General features: G+C 32.9%; 1 protein-coding gene across 1 annotated transcript in view; it reads left to right on the forward strand.

Moving 5' to 3' along the window:
• The window catches only part of LOC118186352 (histone-lysine N-methyltransferase MECOM-like), a 523759-nt gene that overhangs the window by 384398 nt on the left and 118447 nt on the right, over window positions 1-20914 (forward strand). The gene's annotated exons all lie outside the window — the stretch shown is intronic.

A 20914-nucleotide genomic window follows, 5' to 3' on the forward strand; every position in this document is an offset into this window, starting at 1 on the left:
GGCTAGCGCGACTTACAATTTTAAATTATTGATAATTCTAGGACTATAGCATGCAGATCAACTAAAGGCATAAAAACCTTAACCGAATATAAGATCAACATAATTCAATCACTTTGAAGTGCGCGAACATGCACAATTTACCGTCATATAAGAATAAAAACACAGAGCTAAACGAGCGAGATAAGAAGTGTGGGTATATATGTATATGTAGTGCTGCGGATTGCAGTAAAAAGAGGAGGTATACGACTAAATGTTATGGCAGTCTCATATACGAAATTTGAAAAATTGCGGCAGATTGTTTTTTAGTTATGCAATATACATACCAACAGACGTCATTAAAAAATCCTTTCTGAATCCATTTTAATCCACTCCGTTTTGGAAGAATAGTCCTTTATTGTTTCTGTAGGTACAGATGTCACGCAGAAATCATTCAGACGGATTCTAGAGCTGTCAAAATGGATATTTTATATAATATGATACCCGAAATCTTCCGATGTGGTATCCAAAATTTCCTTTACTTCATACAAGGAAGTAAAAACCGTTCTCACCCTCAAAAATATTTTTAAAAAAATGAACATTTCATAAACTTTAAAACTGACATCAAGCAAGAACGGGTATGACACGGGGAAATGTAGTTGCCTATATGATCACAGCACTGTCTTCTTACCGAAATCCTGACAATCAAAATAAATATGCAGCCTGTCTTTGAATTACTATTTCATTGATTATGTAGTGCTTTGAAGGAAAAACCATCTGTATGGTTCTCCCATCCCTTAAAATTAAACATTCTATTATAAGGTATTTATCCCATTTTCCTAGCGTGCCTTCGTGGTGTAACGGTAGCACGCTGGGCTGGTATTCCAGAGGTCCGTGGTTCGATTCCCGGGGAAGGCGGTTGCATATTTTTCATCTTTTCTGCTTCCAATTAACCTAATGACTCTACACTATTACAAAGTACAATATCAGTATGTTTTCCATTTCTTTGCAAAAAATCTAATTTAGTTTAGAACAGCAAAAGACAGCATTCATAAATGATCTTCCGCATTTTATGAGGATCTTAACTCTTAAAATCAAAGCTGATGAAGAAGATTAGAATTTTGTAAATAATAGACCTATTTGTGACTGTCTGTTTGCTTTTCCTAGTCTAATGATACCAAGGCATATTGATATTCTCGGACTCGAGAATATTAAGAAATAAAATGAGTTTGTTTGATGTTCCCTCTTAAATTACTTTCGTAAATGCTTAAGAATACGCACTTCAGTATTTGTCAAAATTGGGTTGAGAAACAATAGATGGTAGAACTTTGTGAGTGCTCCCTTCCAAATGGATTCGTGTTCCCCCCTAGGCATGGGATTCATTGGCACAAAAGGGTTGAGAAGAGACATGACCATCTCTGTACCATCATCTCAATTAGGATACCCATTTTTATCGCGCATACAAAGAATTGAGACGTACGAGGTACACCTGACGTCCGGTTGCTGAACACGAATGAACAAAAATAATAATAAAGCGTATTTTTTGAAGAACAAAATAATATACTTTGTTCCATTCTCCACCAAAGCGCACGATTTCTATGGACTGAGAAAGAAAGAAAAAATAACATTAGCACGGTATAAAACTGCGCAAATAGCAATAAAATATTCGCCTTTTCTGCCCCTGTGCAATGTTACACTACGCCAGTGTATGACTAAAAGGCCGTTAGTGAAACCAAACACCTCATTTTTTTAACCTATCATGAGCAATTTGCATAGTTCAAAGATTAACACTCTCCTGAACAATGAGCAATTTTAGGCTTTCTCACGATCACTCCTGAATCACGATTGATTCTTTATAGATGTTCATTTAGTATGAATGTCTGTTTCTGCATACTCGTAAATGCTTGAAAAGTTAAGTGATTTTAAATATAAATATCTTTAGCATAATTTGGCAACACAGTTTCAGTATTGATGTTTTGCAGTTCTTGTAAGCCACCGCAACTCCAATAATTTACTGGATTTCAATCCCCTTCACAAAGGTTTTTTTTTTTTTTTTTCCCACTTTCTTCTTTTTAAGGAGTACGTTTTCTTTGCAACTCCTGGATACTTGCCAATTAGACATTCGCATTAGATGACAAATATTATAGATAATTTTAATTATCTCGACATCAAAATGTTGCTCAACATCAAAATATCGTTATTGCACCCGTAAAGTGCGGACAGACAGTAAACATAAACATTGTTTATAGGGTATAATTCAAATCCCAGCAAATATAAGTGGACAAGACATAAGAATTTAACCGTTAATTGTACAAGTACCTGTCGCACTAATTGTGCTATTCCGCTCCTAGTTTAGTAGAGGAAACCTCGAAGGTCAGTCCGCCAGTCTCCCACTCGTCTTTCCTTATCACCTAACCACTCTACAGGATTTCGGTTCACCAGTATTTCGAGTGGTCCCATGCCGCTCAGGTACTACACACATCCATGCTTTCTCTGGGATTCGAATCCCAGAGAAAGCATGGGTGTTTGCAAGTGTTATGAGGTATTTCTCCCACTTCCCTAGCGTGCCTTCGTGGTGTAGTGGTTCTGCACACTGGGCCGGTATTCCAGAGGTCCGTGGTTCGATTCCCGGCGCATAATGACTCTACAGTGTATAGTATCTGTACGACATGGGGTCACTTAAAATACTGGTGAGCCGAAAGTCGATTGGTTTGGTAGCATGGGTTTTACTGGAACTACTTCTTTCCCGTTTCTGTTCTCTTGGGCTCTTTTCCTACTTCATGTTTCCGTGATTTTCCTCACGTGTACCGTAAATACAAGCAGTTTTCTTTAGAAACATCTTCACAAAGGCATCCTCTACTTGGGTAGAATGCCCTGGTGTGCTTTCCTCTATCAAATAATGTAACCCAATTCAAATACAGGTTTTCTATGGTAATAATAATTAGCACAGACAGGTTTTTATTAACACAATTTTTTTTTGCAGTTAAATAATGATTGATGTTTAAGACCTTAAGTATCAATTAATATTTAAATCTGAATGTGTTAGTTGCATTGTCATATTTCCATAACATTACCTTTAACGATGGCTTTTATTCAAAGCCATTTTTCTATTTTTATGCATTTATAAAACTTTCTCGACTGTTACAGACGCTTCTAGGTAATTGCGATGGTAAAGAGTTTCAAGCGGAACTGCATTTTTGAAGTCTACCCGTATTTCCCCAATAACTTTGTGTTATTTGATACCTAAAACGTGCATTTTACAAAGTTGGGTGTGATTTTTTGACACAGAGGTTTCAAGCGTAATTCAAGAGAGATGACCATTTCCAATTAACACGCGTAACAATAAGTGTTGTAAGCAAACATTGTTTGTCATTGTCGCAGTGAATGCAAGTAAAGAATGGCATTTTTTCATTGTGGTTGGGCATGGTTGGATGATTGAGTATGATGGAGTTGTAAAAGCGGCATTAAGCAATATCAGAAATGAGAAGAGTAAATGAAAGTTGTCAGTTTTACGCCCTCAGTAAAGGAGATGGAGAAATTACTCATGTTGTCATCTGTATGATAATTGGTTTATTCAGAAGATATTTATGAGGAACTTAAATAGTTTATTCACAATAAAGGGTTGAGCCCTTTTTTCTCTCGTAGCTACTTTGGCTTCTGGAATTCTTCGAAGCTATTTAAAGGTGCTTAACCTCTTTTGCATTTATATGTCGTATTTGTTTGATACCGTCTACTAAAATATTAAATATGTGAAATATTGCTAATATATTGAATTGTTTTTTTATAACAGAAAATATTTCAGGAATAGTTAAAATTCCAAACTTAAGTATACTCTTTTTTTGCTTCTTTGTAAGAAGTAAAAAGGAAGTATTTTAATCGCGAAAAGCTTCAGGCAGCATATTTCAACGAAAATATCCACTTTGACCGCTTTCGAATGCAATTGAACGATGTTTTTGCGTGATATCTGTACGTAAGGACAGAATAAAGACTCTTTTCCTCCAAAAAAACTAAAAAACTGCTTTAAAATGAAATCTGAAGAGAATTTTTCGTGGCGTCCGTACGAACGTACGTACGTACGTGCGTAGGTACGTATCTCGCATAACTCAAAAACGAGTAGCCTCAGAACGTTGAAATTTTGTATAGAAGACTACTATAACATGTAGATGTGCACCTCGTATTTTGGTTTCATTCGGCCGCGCCAAACGTATATAAATATATTTATAAATATATCCACTCCGTTACCCGGCTCAGTGATCTCAGTTTCTTTACTCTTATATGTTTGTAAATTGTGCAATTTTGCTTTAAAAATGATTGAATTATGTTGTTTTTATCTTCCGGTTAAGGGTTTTATGCCTTTAGTAAATCGTTTAAGTGCCGCTAAGCCTAATTTGATGGCGGCCATTGATGGTTTACATTTGAAACAGGAGACTAGTGGATTTGTTGCCAATCTAGAGAAACTTAGCTTCGCAACAACAAAGATAACGCATTCATTTATTATTGCCAATTAAATCATGCTTAATCCTTTCTTGAATTTTTTCGAGGAAATAAGCGTTTAAGATTTACTTCGTAATCTTTAATACAGATATTTTGAGTTTTTATGTATTTTTGCCTTGTCGCGAAGTGAGAACGGAATTAATTGAATGAGAAATACTCAGTCGTCTGTGAAAAACTGTTTCTGTTTTGTTTTGTTTGCTGAATTTCTTTTATACATAGTTCTAGCTTTATTATAGTATTTGAATAGAACATGTGGCAACGATTAGATAATTCTTTAAATGGTATAAATTTTGTGCATTCAGAGTTATAATATGAACGAAATATAATACTGTTAAGTAAACCTAGTGCCAGAGTGTCGCTATGGTAAACATAGTGAATTTTAAAGAATGCATTTATTCTATTGTGGTTTAAGCGCTGTCGGCGAAGTAGGTTTAATTCAATCTAATAAGTTTAAATAAAATGCAAGAAAAAATGCGTATAATTTAATATTCCGTACAAGGAAGTCATGTGTTGTACACATCGGATTTTTTTACTTCTTTGTAAGAAGTAAAAGAAGTATTGTAAACTCGAAATATTTCGGATATCATATTTAAACAAAAATATCCAATTGAATGTTGAAAATCTGAAAGCTTTCAGATTTTATATTACGCCCAAAGGGTCTTTTCCTCCCATTTACATACACATACATATTTCCAGAGCATTTGAGCTAATGTTCCTTTGGGCTAAAAATATTTAAAAACAGCCCATCTATAGAATTTCCGATAGATAGCTTCACGCGCTCAAGATAACAATGTTTTCTTTTTCCGTACACTGTTGCTATTGTTCGCTTTGAAATCGTTGAGTTTGTTAATCAAAAATTCGTTAAAGTTTTACAAAATTTTAAAGTGCACAATAAAATATTTTAAAACACCACACCTTTGGAATTTCCGTTAGAGAGGCTCGCGCGCTGGAGGTAAAAATGTTCTTTACAGTGTTGCCAATGCTCGCTTTGAAATTGTTGAGTCTGTTAATCAAAAACTTTTTAAATGTTTACAAAATAGGAAATAGGTAATAAAACAAATTCGAGCGTCCAGGTGCCCATGTTCGGGTGGAGGATTATGTTACTCAAAATTTGATGGCTCCAGATAGCGGTACCTTTTCGCAATGTAAGAAACATGGATACAATCATGCAGATTCTTCGTTATTTTATTTCTTTAAATATAATACAGAGCATAATATTAGGTGGCAACAATTTAAAAAGAGATTCACCGTTTATAGTGAAACGCCGGCAAACGCCGTTTTGAGAGTAATAGCCCTTCTGGGCTATCGCCCCTTTAAGCTGAAAAATGGCTTTAAATGGCTTAATTAATATGAACTATTTTGTGGCTTTCTAACTGTAAAAATGTATTTCAAGTTTTCATACCTACAAGTTCTTTACAATTAAAGCGGTCTTATGCATAGGCAAAATAAAATATCCTGAAGTTGTTCTAACAGAATGAATTATACGTTAATGTTTACTTCAGTAAGCCATTGACACGTAATGAACACTCACTTCCTATGTAATATTCATCCACTTTTTAACCTCATTCCGATTACCATTCGAGTTTCCCGTCCGGGAGAATAACAGCTCCAGTTAAACAAACACTCGGCCATGTTTCTTTTCCGGCCACCCAAGTTTCTTGTTCTCCATTTCTAAAATTTCTCACGAGAAATGATTTTTGTTCCGTCATGCATTACATCGGCGCCTCTTCCTTGGACAATTTAATCTCTGCTGGTAATGAAGGTGGCTCTTCCGAAGGAAGCATCTTCTGTACGGAAGGGGGGTTGAAACAGCTCCCACACCATGGGGAGGGTTTGGGAGGTCATAGGCGGTTACGAGGAAGTTTGGTTAACGTTGTTTTCAGAAAAAAAAAAAAAAAAAAAAAAAATACGGAGGGATAAAAAAGTACTGTTAAGAACAAAAATTGAATGAATATTTATTATGCAACATATTTGTATTATGTATTAAAAATTACAAATCGCATGTGAACATGTAAAGTAAACAATCATAATTAAAAAAAATATCTAATGTACCTTTTCAGAATTTGACAGTCCCCTTTATATGTTTATTACTTCATATATTTACATTTAATCTGCGAAGTAATAAATATATAAAGTTTATAGTCATACTCTAAAAAAAAATGCAAATATAGATATACATTTAATTTTTTAGATTATTATTGCTCGGTGTATATACATGTTTATTACATTGTATATTTACATTCACTTTGCAGAGTAATAAATATATAGGACAGTCATAATTTTAAAAAGTATATATAGCTATATATTTACTTTCTTAGATTATTCCTATTTATTTTATATGTTTTTTTACGTTATATAGTTTTATTCACTTATATGCAATTTGTAATTGTTGTATAGTTATTTTTGTTTATATTTGTTAACATTGTTTCATTTTATTTGTGAATCAAACGATTGATTGATTGAGGTACACTTTAACAGAAAACATTATTTCTCAGGGAAACCAGTATATATTATAATTAATATAACTCTCAAATAATTATAAAACAAATTTCAATTATTTTTAAAAATAATTTAACTCTCATTAAACACAAAAATGGTTAAGAGCATTAAATGGGGAATGCTTCTTTAGTTTAACACTTTAAAAAAAAAGGTTTCCTTCCAAAATAAATCAACAATTTGTAAAATTTATTTGGAGATTTTTTCTGTATTAAATAAAATAAACCATAAGAATAGGCAGACGGAAGATGAGTAGATGGTAGAATGGGTTAAATTAAGTGATCCCCAGAGGCAAGTCAAAAATGACATCAAAAACTTCCAATTTTGAAATTAAATATCCCGGTCCTTTTTTTTATCAGATGGGAGTCAAACTTCGTAAAATTTTATATGCACATATACATATATGTATTCACGTTTGGTACTGCCGAAGATTGCAATAAAAAAGGGAAGTGTACAAATAGACAGTCCCATATTATACAAAATTTCAACATTCTACGACTAATCGTTTATGGATTACGCGAGATAAAAGACGTCACGAAAAGAATATATTTTGAATCCATTTTAAATCCATTTTACAATCCGTTTTGGATTTTCCAAAAATCAAAATGGATTCTGGAACGGTCAAAATGGATATTTCCATCGAAATACGATTCCGAAATCTTAAGCGTTTACAAAGAAGTAAAAAAAATTCTGAAGAAATGTAAAATACGTGAACTATTACTCAATTTTTGTTTGTGAAACTATACTGAAAAATTGAACTTAATTTTTTTTTTTTTTTTTTTTTTTTTTTTTTTTAAATAAGTTTTTTATTTTCTACTAAATTTGTCTTTTATTTTCTCAGTAACTCTAAAATCTCATTTTCAAAACCTGTGTTCATGAATATTTTTTTACTTACTGAATGCAGATCTCAAGTTTTTCTGTAATTAAAAACAATAGGTATTTTTGTATTTTTAGTCCAAAGGGATTTGAATCCCGAAGGACTATTAGTTTCGTTTTGGCATTTTGCGTCGGACTCATAAATGTCGGTTCACTTTTCAAACTGTTGCCACAAAATGTTAGAGTCCTGCATTATATTTGAAGAAATTAAATAATGAAAAATCTGCATAAATGTATGTATATTTCTCGTATTGTGATAAAACAACGGTACATAGAGTCATCGAATTTTGAATAACGTAATCCTCCAACGAATATGAGCATGTGGAAGACCCAATTTGAAATTTGAAATTTGTTTTATGATCGATTTCCTATTTTTTAAAACTTTGACGAATTTTTGATTAACAAACTCGAGGATTTCAAAGCGAGCAATGGCAACGTTGTGCAGAAAAAACATTTTTATCTCCAGCGCGTGAGTCTCTGTATCGGAAATTCTAAAGATATGCTCGTTTTAAAACTATTTTGCGATATTGCTGTTGCACTGGATCTTATGGTTTAAGTGCGAGGAACATGATATTTGATAAAGAAAGGTAACACTCAAAATGTTAAAAAACGCCCCTTTGGACGTAATTTAAAATCTGAAACATTTCAGATTTTTTTTTTTTTTTTTTTTGTTCTCCTTCGTAATTTTATCCTTATATAAAGGACTGAGAAGATTTGAGAGTCGACAGCTTCGAGAAACTGTAAGAATTTATATTCAGAAAAATTGAGGATTCCCATCTTCATATCAATCTCGCTTGTCCTGTGTCTATTTATAACCATATAAATGGTCTTCTAAATATAATCTTCAAAGCATTTGGCTGATTGCAGTACAGTCGTGTTCGCTTATGTGGGTGAGAAGATATTTTTTGTCCAAAAAGGGAAGAGGTCGAAGGAAAAAGAGAATGTACTGTTGGAGAAGGAAACAGGTGGGGGTTGTGGAAGCAGTGGACAGTGACTCGAGGATCAAAAGATTTCCGACAGCTGCGACGGATACGAGCAAAGAGAGAGACATCTGCGGTCTTGGAGAACGGTCAAGTGCATGTGTGACCGTACGCACGCGAACATCACATGCTTCAAATCGCCCGGTAATCTACCAGAATCTTCAACGGCTCTGAAATTGGTGACATATGGAATTGGTATTCTTCCACATCGACCCAATGAATTACAATAGACCTACGTGCCGTATATAAAATTAGACACTGATTTTATCTATATGGGTAGCAACCCCATGTGATGGGTTTATATCAATGGTTACACATGAAATTTGTATTACGTGTGTTTTTTCGCTTAATTTTTTGCTTTACGTTTGGATTAAGATAATTAATAGAAATTGTGAAATCTTTTTCTTTAGGTTTTTAATAAATTTATTTAATTTCTTGTTAAAAGTACATTTTATAACAGTTTCTGAAAATATTTGGTCTGTACTATGTTTACATTTATAAAATCCTTGAATCCTAAAATTAATTTTTCCAGAAGTTATAAACACAAAAGGACGTTCTGATATCTCCAAATAAAATTTAATAGATTTCAATTTCCTTCGGTGAAACGTTGCCGCGCTGCTGTAGTTCTCTTTTAAAAATATTAATTACACTACCATTAAATCAAAAAATCTGATGTGTACACCACATGACTTCCTTGTACGGAATATTAAATTATACGCATTTTTCCTTGCATTTCATTTAAACTTATTGGATCGAATTAAATGTACTTCGCCGACAGCCCATAAACCACAATAGAATAAATCCATTCTTTAAAATTTACTCTAGTATTTGTTTACCATAGCGACACTCCCGCGCTAGATTCACTTAACAGTATTATATTTCGTTCATATTATACTCATAATGCACAAAATTTATATCATTTAAAGAATAGAATTATCTAATCGTTGCCACATGTTCTATTAAAATATTATAATAAAGCTAGAATGATGTATAAAAGAAATTAAGCAAATAAAACAAAAAAGAAACAGTTTTTCACAGACAATTGAGTATTTCTCATTCAATTAATTCAGTTCTCACTTCGCGACAAGGCAAAAATACATAAAAACTCAAAATATCTATACTAAAAATTACGAAGTAAATCTTAAACGCTTATTTCCTCGAAAAAATTCCAGAAAGAATTAAGCATGATTTAATTGGCAATAATAAATGAATGCGTTATCTTTGTTGTTGCGAAGCTAAGTTTCTCTAGATTGGCAACATATCCACTAGTCTGCTGTTTCAAATGTAAACAATCAATGGCCGTCATAGAAAAAAGGCTTAGCGGCACTTCAAGAACTTTAAAATTGTTGATAATTCTAAAAATTTTGCACACAGATTTACTAAAGGCATAAAACCCTTAACCGGAAGATAAAAACAACATAATTCAATCATTTTTAAAGCAAAAAATGTACAATTTACAAACATATAAGAGTAAAGAAACTGAGATCACTGATCCGGGTAACAGAGTGGATATATATATAAATATATTTATATACGTTTGGTGCGGCCGATTGCGACCAAAATACGAGGTGCGCATCTACATGTTATAGCATTCCTATATACAAAATTTCAACGTTCTGAGGCTACTCGCTTTTTGAGTTATGCGAGATACGTACGTACGTACGTTCGTACAGACACCACGAAAAATTCTCTTCAGAATTAATTTTAAAGCAGTTTTATAATTTTTTTGGAGGAAACGAGTCTTTTATCCTGTCCTTACGTACAGATATGACGCAAAAACATCGTTACATTGGATTCGATAGCCGTCAAAATGGATGTTTTCGTTGAAATATGCTGCTTGAAACTTTTCGCGAATACAATACTTCCTTTTTACTTCGTACAAGGAAGTAAAAAAAATTAAGTTTAGAAAACTATATAATGTACATCAGCTTGTTTTTTATTTCTCTAATGTAAATAAGTTTTTGTCAAGAAGTAGCTGCCTTAAGAAATGTGAATACGTATTCAAATATTCTAACATTATTCTGGTGAAATCTTTACTTTTTTTTTCAAAGTGATTTTAAAATTTTTTGTCGAAGAATTTAGGAGTCTGCACAAAACAGGAAGCGTCACTAAATAAAATTATGAATTTTTTCAGTCTCTGTACGAAATTTAAATTTCTAATATACTTAAAAGACTTGGCGAATTACTTCTATTGTACTTAAACGACTTTCAAAAACTTTCTGATTGAGATATCTCGTTATTTTAGAATTAGGTATCCTGCAGTGAAATCCTTTTTACTATTTTTGGACCACATAATGCTTTATTTATACGGTATATATTAGTGTTTGCCATTAAAGCAAATATTGAGGTTATTTATTGTCTGCATTGTTTTAAAAATTTATCAGTGACATGTTTAAGCTGAAACAAAATATGATTTCGAAATTTTCTGTAGTTGCTTGTTTTTGTACATCCTTTCTGCATAGCGAATTTTTTCATGATGATCCTTTGAAGATCTGCTTTCTGCGATTCCAATTATTAGAGGAAAGTATATCAGGCGTGAAGTGCTTGAGAAGATGACCGAGGGGCTTATAATTACACCCTTCTCTTTTTGTTTATGATCTCCCTGCAGCGAATCCGCAAAGGTCGGGGAACACACCTGACCGACTGCCGTACACGAAAGGCCATAGGGCAGAACAGTGAAAAGAGAGTGGGAGAAAGAAAAAAAAAGTTCAAGGAAGCAGGTAGTAAGTGCCATCCAAGTCAACGTCCTTGAAAACCAAGAAGAGTCACCGTTTTAAAAAAAGGAACGAAGCTTTATCTTTTGAGCAATCTTCTCGCGTAATCCTTGAGTCATTGAGTCGAGTTAAGGGTGGGGCCGATGACACGTAGATGTATGTAACTGTTCCTCGAAAGATAGTCAGTCAGTCCATTGACACTTTATCTGGAGCAAAGGGAAAGTGGCTGGAAGTAGATCGCATCGACAATTCGTCAAAACTTCAACCTGTCGTTCGAGATCCCGATCGAGTAGTTGTTCAACCCTTTCTGCTACGCGCTTGGAAGATAGATGTTTCCATCTCCCCCCCCCTCTTTTTTCGGTTATAGAAACTGGGCATGCTTTAAGGCATGAATACGCTTCAGGGGGCTCATACACCGTAAACCCCTTATGATCTTCGAATATGTGACTGTTGCAAGAACTGAGATATTTTATTTATTTAAAAATCAATTACTTCCAACTTTTTACAGCTGACAACATAATATAGCTGCAAGAACTGAAATATTTTATTTATTTAAAAATCAATTACTTCCAACTTTTTACAGCTGACAACATAATATAGCTGCAAGAACTGAAATATTTTATTTATTTAAAAATCAATTACTTCCAACTTTTTACAGCTGACTACATAATATAGCTGCAAGAACTGAAATATTTTATTTATTTAAAAATCAATTACTTCCAACTTTTTACAGCTGACAACATAATATAGCTGCAAGAACTGAAATATTTTATTTATTTAAAAATCAATTACTTCCAACTTTTTACAGCTGACTACATAATATAGCTGCAAGAACTGAAATATTTTATTTATTTAAAAATCAATTACTTCCAACTTTTTACAGCTGACAACATAATATAGCTGCAAGAACTGAAATATTTTATTTATTTAAAAATCAATTACTTCCAACTTTTTACAGCTGACTACATAATATAGCTGCTTTGGAAACTAGTAAACAGTAATTTGTGTTGCCACAAATATTTTTGTAATTGAATCCGCTTTGTGACAAAATTTTTTGTCCTGTTTCCACCCTGCGCGCACGATATTTTAAAAATGGCTAATGGTACATACTTGAAATTTGTTGGAATTCTTTATATGGGCAATATTTTCTAACTGAACCAAAAATCTGATGAATATTTTAATATTAAAAAAATTTCTGCACGAAAACATTACAGATATTTTTTAATAAAATACATTTTTTAAACTCCACTCCAAATAAAACAAAAATTTTAAATGAAATTCTTAAAATTTTTCTTTCACAGTAGTTTCCAAATGTTATAAAAGCACTACATTAAATATGGAATTAAATTATGCAACAGAATGTTTTAAACTGTGCGCGCAAGTTGGAAACAGGACGAAAAATTTTGTCACAAAGCGAATTAAATTATAAAAATATTTGTGGCGACACAAACTTTCTGATTACTATTTCAGAAAGCAGCTATTTTATGTAGTCAGCTGTAAAAAGTTGGAAGTAATTGCTTTTAAAATAAATAAGGTATCCCAGTTCTTGCAACAGTCACATATTCGAAGATCTTATGGGTTTTAAGGTGTATGAGTTCCCTTTAACCAGTCTCCTACAGTTTAATATACGGTTGCGGTGTTGGGGCGAGGAGGTCAGAATCTGATTGTGGAGTCAGAAATACAAGGACGAATGAAAATAACAAATGCTTGAAACCGCAAGTTGCATTTAAGTGAGAAATAAAAGTTAATCGTCTTTTGTGCTTTTCATCTTGTCATTTCACAAGGGAAATGAGACACATAAGGAAAATAAACAAAACTTTGCAGCTTCAGGAGATAAATATTTTGCTGTCCGGCTTTCGCATTAGCGATTAGAATTGTAATAGCTTTACATTTGTCATACAATGCAAGTCGTATTTCTTAATTGCAGTCCAGCTCTTTTTGTTGGGAATATGACTGCGATTTAATCTTGCTGACAACGAGGTGCATCGTTCTGTAGTATATGCTTTTTATTTTCCTTGTCAATAACAACTTCCAATACAGAAACCTCAAGAGAAATTAATTGCATTTTGATTGCTCAGAGAGTATGATTTTATTACTTTTGGTAACATTTGTTTATTGGCATCGGTCAAAATGACTGTTCGAAATCTAGATTATGGGGATATGTTCATTTTAGCATTTTATTTATTAAAATCTATTTTTAATATATATATGTTACGGTGAAACAGCGAAATCTGGAGAATGTCGATTTTCACCGATGAATGTCAACATCCACATAGTCTCTTGGTGTATGTCGGAAATATTTTCCAAATACTCTTATTTCTGACTTACACCGGTCAATGTCGACATTCACCATGTACTAATGGTGAATGTTGAACATAGAACAATATTATATTTTCTTCTCCGTCATTCAGTCGCGAATAAACGCACTTGAAACTTGAAATAAGAACTTAAGAACACGAGAACCTAAAATACACAATACATTCAAAATGAGAAAGGAAAATAATAGAAGTTAAAAACTTACTTAATTATACAGTACGTTCTAAATGAGAAAATAAAATAACAGTGATAAAAAACTTACTAAATTATGTGATTCAAATCTTATTTATTGCAACAACTTAAACTATTATGGCACTTTATGACCTCTCTTTTCGACTATTCACCAGAGCATATCTGTGATTGTCGACATACACCGGTAAGGGTCCGAATATACAAGAACGTATTGAAATATTCGGTCTTTCACCGACGTATTTGGTGAATGTTGATATTCTCCGGTGAAAGTCGACATTCTCCAATTTTGGTCTTTCACGGTAACATATATATATATATATATATCATGTACCAGCTTTTGTCTGGAATAAATAGATTGGTGAAGAAATATAGATGTAGTCGTAGCTTAAATTATCAGACGATAAGTTTAAAAAATCAGGATCCATTTATTATTGGTCAGGAGAAATAGCAGTTACAAAAATCATATTTCCGTAGTAAATAAAAAAGAATTACTAGTAACTTTTTGTATGAAGTTTACTGCATCGTTACATTACAGAAAAGACCCCGATATTCCTTTGCGAGTCTTTTTATAGCCTCTGGAAAGGCGGAGCTTCAAGAAATGACGTCAGCCTCGTCAGCAATTCCAGTTCGCTTTAAATATCTCCAGAACATTCTATAACTGTACGTGTAGAAAAGGCGAGAAAAAAACTTGACTACGGGGCTGTGGATTTAATTCCACGTACTTTCAAGTAAGAGACCGTCGCCATTAAAAATTAAAAGAATTTACAGTTAGAATTTTAAATGTATTCTTGACTATGAAATTTTATTATTATATATATAATTTGCTAGCATAATCGTATTTAAATGCCTTCCTTCCAGAACATATGTCTTTCCATCGTTTTGTAAAATGCTTTAGTTTCGTGGCATATCAGTTCTAATTTGGTCCTTTAATTGATATCCTCTATTACTGAGTAATTTGTGAGGAGTGTGACTTTTGTATTCGTTTTTTGGTCTTGCTTTTCTTTTCTTCATTTTTAATTCATTACTATTCCTTTTTAATGCTGATTTCATCTTTTCTGATTGGTGAAGGATGAATGCTGTACTCCTATGGTTACTTCTGCCCGAAAATTGTGTGTCTCTGCACATTGTTTCTTCATCCTGTAGAGACATTAGGATTTTTTCGAAGCGCCAGAAAGATGAAAAATTAGCAATTGCTTTCTCCGGGAATCGAACCACGGACCTCTGTAATACCGGCCCAGCCTGCAGAACCACTACACCACAAAGGCACGCTAGAAAAGCGGGAGAAATACCTTATATACTCTCATTTTTAAAGAGCGACTGGGGGTTTTAGGGGACCCAATCTCCAAATCCTTGGGGTACAGAATCCTCATCCAACATCCTTTTAGTTCGGGCGCCACTCTAGAGACATTAGGATATTTTGGAAGCCAGAGAGATGAAATATTAGCAGTCGCCTTCGCCGGGAACCGAACCACGGACATCTGGAATACCGGCCCAGCGTACAGAACCACTACACCACGAAGGCACGCTAGAAAACGGGAGAAATGCCTTATAATCCTTTTGCATTTTTATTCATCAATATATGTGATACATATATCATTATTTTATTTTAAATTGTTGTTTTGTTTAGCAGAAGATAAAATTTTCCTATGTGGATATTTTGAATTAATGTGCAGGCTCAGTCATTTATAAAAAAAATAACGCCTACAGCCTTATGTATTTTTCCTTTGTGTATCGTTGGTTCATCAGTTAGAGATGTTGCACATTTGTCACAGATATACTTTTAGTTCTTCTTTACGATTTCCTATGACAGAGAAGAGAAAAATATTGCAATTTTCTTGTAAATTACTGTTTTATGTATCATTTTGATGAGGACTTAAAGTCTTATTAAATTCATTTTTGTTTCCAGACTTCATACCTGAAATTTATCATCTCCAATTACTGCAATTTGTCCAACTCCAATTACTCCAATTTGTTGTTTGACTAACAAAAATCGGCGTTATATTTTCAAATTTCACAGGGCTAGTTTCGATGGTTTTATCGAGCCATCAGCCTCAGCTGCAAAAGCGCAAATGAACGAGATAAGATAAGAAAGCTTGGACAGGAGACAAGCTCTAAAGTTAAAAGTTAATTAGCTATAAAGTTGCACGTATTTCGTAGAAACTTAACTTTCGGGTCGTTTATTTTTCCATCAATAAAATTCCGAGTTCTATACTCAAGGACCCCATTCCGGATATGAATTCCTGGGGTATTTACAGGATTCCTTGCCAGTATGGTTTAAATTACATTGGTCAAACTAAGAGAGCCTTAAAATTCCGCGTTAAGGAACATGAGGAATATGTTAGAAAAAATGAAACACAGAAGTCTTCTGTTGCCCAACATTGCTGGTCCGAAAATCACACTTTCAATTTTTCTCCTGCCAAAATTATTCCAGAATCATCTTCCATTGGTGAACTGGATTTTCTAGATGCATTTCACATTCAAATAAATCTTTCTGTTCTAGTTAACGACCCTAATTCCACTACATGTTTGCCTTCAGCCTTTAAAGAAATTATGTTTTAGTTCTGGTTTCATCAACAGACGGCGCCAGTAGCTTATCTCCTATACAGGCTTTCTTATCTTATCATTATATCTTATCTCGTTCATTTGCGCTTTTTCAGCTGAGGATGATGGTTTGGCAAAACCATCGAAACTAGTCCTTTGAAATTTGAAAATATAACGTTGATTTTTGTTGTTTGACTTCTAAATTAATATTTGTTCGGCGTGTTATTGTATCTTAATTACTGCACATTTGTTTTACCACAATTTAATAAATCGTTTAGAACTATGCAACAGTAAAAGCGTTAATGCATTTTCAAGTATAATTATGCATAACAAGAAGTAATAGCAAGAATTAAACAATTAGTGCCTTCCCCCCAAGTGGGATAGTAGTTAATGACTCTGACAGCTGTACCGAAGAGGCCGGTTTCGAATCCCGAAGAAGAAATGGATATTTGTAAATGTATAGTGACTGCGCGGTATGGGATCATCTAAATATGTTAAAGAGAGAAACTAAGGCATCTTGCATACAATGCATCGACTAATTTATTTTAAAAGTTGCAACTTTATTTAAAAGCTTTAAATCGAAATAAAAAGGTGGTGGGGTTATCATTGACGAAGGTACGGGTCCGAGGGTCTACCAGCAACCTCTCGAGAAGACTTTCGGCTTGCCGTATATTTAGAGTTGTCCCATGCCGCACATGCACTACAACACATTTACAAACATCCATGTCTTCTCCGGGATTCGAATCCGGGCTTTATTTTACTGTAGTCAAAATCACTAACCCCTATCCTAGCTGGACTACTTTTCTATTGGTAATACCCGTGTAAGCGATCATTTGTAAATAACAGAAGACTTCGGATTTTAAGGGGACTCATACACCTTAAACCCCTCATGATCTTCGAATATGTGACTGTTGCAAGAATTGGGATATTTTATTTATTTTAATAGCAATTATTTCCAACTTTTTACAGCTGACTACATAATATAGCTGCTTTGGAAACTAGTAACCAGAAAGTTTGTGTTGCCACAAATATTTTTGTAATGTAATCTTCTTTGTGACAAAATATTTCGCCGTGTTTCCACTTTGCGCGCATGATATTTTAAAAATGGCTAATAGTACATACTTGAAATTTGATGGAATTCTTTATATGGGCACTATTTTCTAACTAAACCAACAATCTGATGAATATTTTAATACTGAAAAATTTTATGGACGAAAACATTAAATTTTTTTAGTAAAGTACATTTTATAAACTCAACTCAAAATCAAATAAAAATTTAACATGAAATTTTTAGAATTTAGGTTCACAGTAGTTTCCAAATGTTATAAAAGCTATATATTAAATAAGAAATTAAATTATGAAACAGAATGTTTTAAACTGTGCGCGCAAGTTGGAAACATGACGAAAAATATTGTCACAAAGCAAATTAAATTATACAAATATTTGTGGCAACACAAACTTTCTGATTACTTTTTCAGAAAGCAGCTATATTATGTAGTCAGCTGTAAAAAGTTGGTAGTAATTGCTGGTAAAATAAATAAGTTATCCCAATTCTTGCAACAGTCACCTATTCGAACATCTTATGGGTTTTAAGATGTATGAGTCCCCTTAAGCTCGGCAAAAGAGTGAGTTAGTGAAAGCTTATGCCTCACATCGAATCGGAAATGTAGTTAAAAGCCTTTAATTCGTGTCCTTTGTGGTAAAACTGCCTTGAGCGAGCATTTGCAATCAAGTCTTTAAAGTTAGACTGAATTTACTTCAATAGCGTACTAAAAATCATACATTAAATTTTAAAAAGGGGAAAAAAAGTCCTCAAACTGTGCGTCCTTAATTACCTTTATCCATTTCCGCTTTTGCGTTGTTTCGGATTTGACAAACGGAAGACTAAAGGACACAACAGCAAAGAAAGCGACGAAACTTTTTTCTTTTCTTGCATTTTCCATCAGGTGCCATGCTCCGATACAATTAAATACCCTTTTGTTCGGGACCATTTCTCCGCCTGCATTTCGATATTCCATTAAATTCTAAAACACTCATTTAACTACTTCTGATTGCTTCCAGAAATCTTAAAAGGTAATGTTCGTACCTGTGTGAGTCGCAGTTGAGAATTAAGGAATAAAAAAACTTCTTACTTATCATCAAATAAACATTGGGGTCAATTGGAGACCGTATCAAGGTGAAAGTTAACGTTTTGCAAAGTCTTATATGATGAGAGAATACGCAATCAACGTTGAAGGATTTGCCCATGCGTATCCAATGAACTATTGAATATCAAAAGTCGAAAGAAAAATTACACCTTGACGTGTCAGCTCACACACAAAAAAAACTTTATTTCTGTGACTCTAAATATCACATTCGACAGTCGATTAAATGGTCCGAATATTTCGAATTTCTCACTTTTCCTTTTCCTTAAAACATTAAATTGGATGAACTATTTAACACATTTGCTCCAATGAAAACTGTTTTTCTCTAAGATAAATGTTTTAAAAATTACAGAAGAAATTTGAGCGGTTTTTGCTTTGGCACAGAAATGGAATTAAAAACTAAATACTTATCAGGAGAAAGGAACACAGTCTTTTCACATTTCAGGAACTGCATGTGGTAGCTATTCATTAAATGACGCGCATAACACTTTCATAAAGCTTTAAGGGGTATCAGAAACCCCCATACCGACAATGTTAAATTGGCCATTTTCGATGTACCTTTTTCTAAAAATCTGCTGTAGATACAAGCTTGAAATTTTTTCTGTAATTAAAGTATACCTGTCTGATTATACTGAAATGAGGTTTTGAAACATTTTGAATTTTAAAGTAAATTACAGAATATTTTGTTAGGCATAGTAAAATTTAGCACTTTTCTCACACAAAAAAAAATTTAAAAAAATGTTTTTTCTAAGTTTATTACAAAAAGCTCATTTCAGTTAATATTAGGAAACCTAGTAAATAAGCCATAAAAAGTTTAGATACCTGTGAGCAGTAGTTCCTGAGAAAAGGTACATCGAGTATAAAAAAATCACATTTGGAGAAAAACGCGTTTTTATGTAAAAGTCCTCATTGATCAAAGCAGTAGATGACAAATTAAAACTAGATTTTTTTTTACAGTTCTAATTTTCATAGAGATTAAAGAATGGTATTTTTAGAAAGATAAAAGTGTAGAGAATTTGAAAATGCAAAAATCCGAAACCACAATTTTTTTAAGATTTTGAGGTTCCAACACCCTTTAAAAGTTTTATTTTGGAAGAAAAAAATATGATCGGTTGCAAAATTTAGTTCTAGTTTTGCTTATGTTTTAATGTTCACAAATATAATAAAACGGACGCCATTTGTCATGAGAAATAGCATTTTGAATTCACTATTTGCGTTTTTTTATATGGCCATGATAAGTAAAATTACCCTGTTTATCAGACTTTTATTTGTTTATTTCTTTTACTTCATTTGCATCTTGATTTTTATTCTCTCCATAAAAACACAAAGAATTCAATTCGATCGCGTTTCGTCTTTCTCGCATTTTTGAATAAAATTCCTATTCCAAAATGTAAAAAATGCAAAGTAATATAATTCTTTAATTTATTTAATTTTTTGATTTTTAATAAAATACGAAAAATAGTTCCCCAACGCAATGAAACACAATAAACGTAGTATATTACAGTATGATATGTGAAACTTCAAGAGTCAAGTTACTAAACTAAATAGATGTCACTGAACAGAAGCATATGATGCAACTAAAATACATTTTAAATAGTCTTATCAACATTTTGAGTTTTACAATTCTATACATATATTTTAAAAAAGATATTAACATTTGTGTAATTTAAACTAGCATTTATATAATTTTGATTACCTTGAGATTTCTTCATTGTTTTAATTTGTTTAATACTTATGGAAATTCGCTGAAAATAAATTTCTAATATGTTAATTACTTATGGCAAAACACTATTGTCTATACAGCCTGTTTATTCGAAGAAATGGATGCCTACGTGGAATGTCTTTCTTAGAGAAACTGAAGCGTATTTACATTACACAGTGGAACTACAAAAACCATGCAGTCAACCTGTTCAGATAACAGGAACCGAACCCGGGAACAAATTATCAGTGTTCCGTGACTTTAACCCTACTCTACTAATGGAATTAAATATATGAAACAAAGATATGCGATTAGTTTAGGCATGCTAGAGAGATTAAAAAGAAATAAAGAAGTTTTGTCGTGTGAGTGCATATACTGTTCAAACTAAATGTGCTTTTAATATTGATCGAGGAACAAGAATCTTGTGTTTGAAAAACAAAAAATAATAATAATGAAACAAATAAATCAGCTGTTGCAGAATATTGT

This window comes from Stegodyphus dumicola, chromosome 6 (assembly GCF_044657685.1).
Source record: "Stegodyphus dumicola isolate Sdum_Otavi_A_Nest chromosome 6, ASM4465768v1".
NCBI classification, from domain to species: Eukaryota; Metazoa; Arthropoda; class Arachnida; order Araneae; family Eresidae; genus Stegodyphus; species Stegodyphus dumicola.